Source organism: Saimiri boliviensis, chromosome 17, assembly GCF_048565385.1.
Source record: "Saimiri boliviensis isolate mSaiBol1 chromosome 17, mSaiBol1.pri, whole genome shotgun sequence".
Classification (NCBI taxonomy): domain Eukaryota; kingdom Metazoa; phylum Chordata; class Mammalia; order Primates; family Cebidae; genus Saimiri; species Saimiri boliviensis.
This window is the reverse complement of record NC_133465.1, coordinates 54,032,530-54,038,799: the sequence shown is the minus strand read 5'-3', so window position 1 is coordinate 54,038,799 and position 6,270 is coordinate 54,032,530. Positions and strand designations below refer to the sequence as shown.

General features: G+C 45.4%; 1 protein-coding gene across 8 annotated transcripts in view; it reads left to right on the top strand.

Annotated features, from left to right (window-relative positions):
- The first annotated feature begins 2,365 nt into the window (after positions 1 to 2,365).
- The window catches only part of STRADA (STE20 related adaptor alpha), a 39,661-nt gene continuing 35,756 nt past the window's right edge, over positions 2,366 to 6,270 (top strand). For 7 of the 8 annotated variants that reach the window (XM_003942437.4, XM_010330294.2, XM_003942436.4 and 4 more), the window contains exon 1: positions 2,366 to 2,483. The gene's annotated coding sequence lies outside the window, so the exon portion shown is untranslated. The other variant, XM_039475937.2, reaches the window with a different exon arrangement.

Sequence of the window (6,270 nt, the reverse complement as noted above, 5' to 3'; positions counted from 1 at the left end):
TTGACTTTCTGGAATTATCCTACAAGAGTATAAGCTCATAGGAAACTTCTTTCTGTTCATTAAAAGTCAGCACTGAAATGCTTTTCTTTCAGAAGAGTTCATCTGAATATTCCTTTTGTTGTTACCGTTCAATCATTTTAAAACATTTTATATTTTTAGAGCTCCATATGTTATTTATAGGGTCCTTCCTGCAGTAAGACTCCATTAACTCTCCTGTGAATGTGAGGACAAATAGAGTAAGATGTTGTTTAATGTCACACACTAGAAAACCACTAGGTCTCCAATCTCGTTTGTATTGCCTGGATGTTTAGCAATGCCAAAGTAAGCAGTGGACTGGAAGACAAAGACCTGGCTTTTAATGCCAGCAAAACTAATTATTAATCCTTTGATGCTGGGCAAGTTATTAACTTAATGTGAAGTGAGGATACTAATTATTTGCCCTGCCTACTTCACAGGTATTTGAACACTAAGAGATAATATTATATATGTTAGAATTTTTGTAAACTGTTAAGCACTTTGCGAGTATAAGGCATCATGTAGGACTGGTCTCCAAGTGATGCATTTTTGCTTTACTCTCTTGCTTTTCTTTTTCGCAATGGAAACTAGCAGATCCTTTCAGAATTATTCATCTGCAAAAATTGATAAGGTATTTTTTGAGGAAGAGGGGAGTAGCTTATGATTCTATTTCCTTAGTAATAGGAGACTTTTCCCTGTGAAAACCAGATGTGAAACTCCTTTCTTTCTTTTTTTTTTTTTAATGAGACGGAGTTTAACTCTTGTTACCCAGGCTGGAGTGCAATGGCGCAATCTCGGCTCACCGCAACCTCCGCCTCCTGGGTTCAGGCAATTCTCCTGCCTCAGCCTCCTGAATAGCTGGGATTACAGGTACGCACCACCATGCCCAGCTAATTGTTTGTATTTTTAGTAGAGATGGGGTTTCACCATGTTGACCAGGATAGTCTCGATCTCTTGACCTCGTGATCCACCCATCTCGGCCTCCCAAAGTGCTGGGATTACAGGCTTGAGCCACCGCGCCCGGCCGAAACTCCTTTCTTTAGATGGAATTTAGGCAAAAGAAAAACGGATTTCTTACTCCACCCATTCAACAGGAATTGGCAATGTGAAGATTGTTTAGAATTGTGTTGTACAAGGATCCAATGGATTTGGCAGGAGGTGGTGAAACACTACTTTATCCTTCCAGGTTCCCATTCCTTACATTCCTGTGTCCTCTCATTTGGAATGATGTGAAAGAATATTAGAGAAGAGTTATACCCCTAGGAGTGGCTTCTGTTACCGACTGCTAAAATAGAATAGTTCTGAGGCAATAACGTTTTCTCTGCCCATTTGTAATGGCTGGCTCCAAGAAGCTTAGCATCTTTTCAGGCAGTCTTCTCTAATACTGGGTTCAAAAAGACGTGAAAGTGTCTTCAGTAGAACACTGCTAGAAATATTACTTCTCTGTTTATGCTATGTTGCTTTGTGCGTTTACCCAGTTTGCTCCTGAGAGTGGCATCTTATTTTGAGAATGAGAGCATGTGAGGTAGCCCTTAGCGATGTCAAAGCATTGGATAAAATCAAAGTGATATATGTAGGATCAAATGAGACCTCATGTGCATACAGGTCCCACAGTTCCAGTGGCATTATTTTCATTAGTCCCTGCTTGGATGTAGCTAAACTTCTCCCCTAGTCTTGGAAGTTAGGACAGTCCAAATCTGTGCCAAGGCCCAGAGCTGGGAAGAGCGAGTGTGCATTACCTGATGGCATATATCCACTTTTTGGACACCCCCTCCTCCCAACGCGGGGAATAAGTTACTGAAAAACCTAGTCTCACAGGAGTGGGGCTTAGTCCATCATTGGATCGCTTCCTCATTTCTCAAGCGCTGCATAACCTGGCTTCCACAAACGGCCTGAGCTGTAGATGAGGAAGGCTTCAGGGGAAAAAAAAGATGCAGAGGGGACAAGATGATCATTTTAATTAGTTAAGCTCTTTTCCTCATTTTACAGACAAACGGGCGCAAAGAACGGATGGGCTTCCCCTTTGCTGCCTGTCTGGTGCCCGAGAGGCCCAACTGAGGGGCGTTTGAGATACCTTCCAAGCAAAGTGCGAGGCGGGTTTTCCCATAGAAGTCCTACCACATGAAATGAGAAAAAAAAATTCTCAAAGCAGCCAAGTTTGTCTTTCTCTGCTCCTTCATTTATCTGCTTCCCCCTCCCGCTGCGCGGCGGCGGCGCCGAGCAGCCGGAAAGAACCAGAGCTGACAACCTCTCTGCGCGCCGGTGGCCGGCCGCAGCGCGGACCAATCGGAAAGGGCGGAGCTTCCCCGCGGGGCGGGGCGGGGAGCTCTATCGGTCCTCCCGGTGGCCCGACTGCGCATGGCACGTTGCGTACACGGCTCCCAGCAATCGGCCTGGCGGCGGCGCGACCGTAAAACTTAGGAGGCGGAGCCGAGACGGTCGGGACTGCTTGCTAACTCCAGGAACAGGTACCTGCCTGGCGGCGTACCTGGTGCGCTGCAGGGGCTAGTCTCTCCCTGGCTCTGCCACCGATTCCGTCTCCCCAGGCCCAGGCCGTCGTCGGAGCGGCCATCCCGGGCTCACCCTCACCCTCCACCGGCCTCCTTTTTAACCCGCGTCCTCGACTCTCGCAATGAGGCGCCGCAGCCCGAGAGCAGAATAGGCTTGGGCCTGTCGGCGAGACGCTGAAGTGGAGTTGCTCTGCAAGACAGGCGGGCTCTGCTTTCCCCGTCCTCCCCACCCCCGGGACTTCCAGGTGGGGAACCTGGGTCTGGGTGCCGGTTTGTCCTGCGCAGGCAGAGTAGCGGCCGACCCCGGTGCCGAGCTCCCGGCTCTCCCCAGCCGCTGCGCACCTCGGGCTGACAGGCAGCGGGTCAAGTCCCTGTAAGGACCAAGATCCAGATGACTCCCAGAATCGGCCAAAACGAAGAGCTCATTGTCTTTTTCTTTTCTAAGAATGTTTTTGAGTGCCTGCAGGGGATTTGGGGCACCAGAGATGGGGGTTGGGGGTAGGGAAGAGAGCACGAGGGAAGGGCAGTGGTTAAAATTGTTTATAGTTGTCAGGAAATAGGGAACTAACCTCTGCCCAGCCTTCTGTATCCCAGCATACTTTAACTTGGCTTTCCTCGAAAGAAAAGTGTAATATCTGTTCAAGCAGAAGCATGTACCAATACGTATATGCGACGTTAAGATAATTCTTCATTGACACTCATACCTTTCTGAAGACACCCAGAACTGTTTCTTGTCCCTGCGAGTTAAAGAAGAAACCAAATTTGATTACCTGCCTAGAAGCCTGTGAATTCAGCCGTTAATTACAGGGCTGAACTGGTCAAATCTGTCCCTTTTTTTTTTTTTTTTTTTTTTTTTTTAACCAGGTTTCTTAGAGGTGTTTTGGCTGGAAATGCAGTGTTTATAGTTGTGGCCCCAGAAATGGAGAAAGTTTACTCTGGTATTTAGAACACAGGCTTTGGAACAGATTTAATTAGTCCCTACCACTTGCATGTGTGACTTTGGCCATGTAACCTCCCTGCACCTTAATTTCCTGATCTGTAAAACAGGGATGATAATAATACTTGTGAGCTGCTCATGAAGCATTTAGCACAGTGCCTGCCACGCAGGAAGTTTGCCATAAATGTTTGCTGGGTTTATTATTTTCTTTATTTCTTATTTTATATTTTTGAGGTAAGAGTTTCACTCTTGTCATCCAGATTGTAGTCCAATGATGCAGTCTCGCCTCACTGCAACCTCAGCCTCCCAGGTTCTAGCAATTCTCCAGGCCCAGCCTCCCAAATAGCTGGGATTTACAGGCACCCGCCACCTCCCCCGGCTAATTTTTGTATTTTTAGTAGAGACAGGGTTTCACCACGTTGGTCAGGCTGGTCTCAAACTACTGACCTGAGGTGATCCACCCACCTCAGCCTCCCAAAGTGCTGGGTTTGCAGGCGTGAGCCACTGTGCCCAGCCAATAAAGCTGTTTCTGTATCTGTCCACTAGTAATATTGCTTTGCTAATGTATATATACATAGTGTTAAATAATCCCGCTAGGCTGGGTACAGTGGCACACCTCTATAATCCCAGCACTTTGAGAGACTGAGGCAGTACGATTGTTTGAACTCTGGAGTTTGAGACCAGCTAGGGCAACATAGCAAGGCCTCATCTCTACTGAAAATTTTAAAAAATTAGCCGAGCTTTGTGGTGCGTATCTGTAGTCCCAGCTACTTGGGGGCTAAGGTGGGAGGATCACTTGAGCTCAGGAGTTTTAAGGCTGCAGTGAGCTATGATAGTGCTACTGCACTCCAGCCTGGGCAACAGAGCAAGACCCTGTCTCAAAAAAATACATATATACACACATATATATTTACATATATATAAAATATATTATGTAATATATACATACATACATACATACGTATTTGTTCTTGATAAGTGGGGATATATCTTTCGAATGATATCCAACTAACCTCCCCTTCGAATTTACATTTTAAGGAAATTTGAAGGGAGCAGAGTAATAATGTTAATGTCATACAGATAACCAGGCATGGTGGCTCATGCCTGTAATCCCAACACTTTGGAAGACTGCTGCTGGAGGATTGCTTGAGCTCAGGAGTTTGAGACCAGCTTGGGCAAGTTCATTTGTACATAATTCAATCCAAAAGTAGAAAAGTTCTTCATAATTTATATACTGTTTACTCCTAATCACTAGGCAGAGCTACTCTAAATGAGCTCAAATGAATTTTTTTTAATTAACAAGATTTAATCAAAGAAAATACCTGTGTGCAGTTATTGAAATAATTATACAGGGAGGCTATAAAAAAAAGCAACAATCTCTCATCTCTACCTCTCCATCCCTGTTTCTGTTCTCCACTGTCATTATTTTTTTGAGATGGAGTCTGCACTCTGTAGCAAGCTGGAGTGCAGTAGCGGGATCTCAGTGCACTGCAACCTCTGCCTCCAGGCTCAAGTGATTCTCCTGCCTCAGCCTCCTGAGTAGCTGGGACTACAGGTGCACCTCACCACACCCAGCTAATTTTTTGTATTTCAATAGAGACAGGGTTTCACCGTGTTGCCCAGGGTGGTCTCGAACTCCCGAACTCAGGAGATCCGCCTGCCTCAGGCTCCCAAAGTGCTGGGATTACAGGCGTGAGCCACCGCACCCAGCCCCATTAATTATTTAATCATTTTTGGTTTTAGTTCCTTTAATGATGGACTTCTGTAATTCTAAACAACATGTTTAGACATTCCACTCTGACAGGAAAGAGAAATGACTAGGGAAGCTTATCATTATTTTCCCAGGAGAGTAAAGATCATGCTAAACCTCATACCACCCCCTCCTCACTGCTTTCCAACTTGTTCTTTTTTTTTTCTTTTCTTTTCTTTTTTTTTGAGACAGTGTCCTGCTGTGTTGCCCAAGCTGAAGTGCAGTGGCTCAGTCTCAGCTCACTGCAACCTCCACCTCTGGAGCTCAAGTGATCCTCCCCTCTCAGCCTCCTGAGTAGCTGGGACCACAGGCACATGCCACCGTGCCTGGCCAATTCTTGTATTTTTTGTAGAGATGGGGTTTTGAACTCCTGGGCTCAGGTGATCTTGCCCACCTCTGTCTCCCAAAGTGCTAGGAATACAGACATGATCCACTGGACCCAGCCAGCACCTCCCAACTTTTGATAGTTGAATCCCTCTATTTTTACTAATGTTGGTTACCTTTGTAACCTTAAATATTATACATAAATTTTTATTCGTTATCCTATCAACTTGCAGCATTAACTTTACCTTCTTGGGAAGATAGCGATATTAGCTTCCCCAGTCATTCCTGTCTCTTCCCCCTTCCATTTTCCATCTTCAGTCAGGTGAAACTTTACTTTCATATTATCAAACTGGAAGGCATTTACATTCTGTTCTATAACTGTAAGTAAGTTTGTCACGCTTTGCCTATAGTCCTAAAACTTATAAGCTGATAATAAGCACTTACAGTCTTGTAAGCGTATATTCACAAAACAGCCAAATGTTTTTCTGCACTGCAGTTCCATTGTCTTAACTTCCCTGTCATTCAAGATCAAGTGGATTTTTCTTTCTCATTCCTTGCTGAACTATCTCAAAAAAAATTTTTTTTGAGACAGAGTCTTGCTGTGTCACCCAGGCTGGAGTGCAATAATGCAGTGGCGTGATCTCGGATCACTGTAATTTCCACCTCCCAGGTTGAAGCAATTCTCCTGCCTCAGCCCCACGAGTAGCCAACGTTACAGGTGTCCACCACCATGC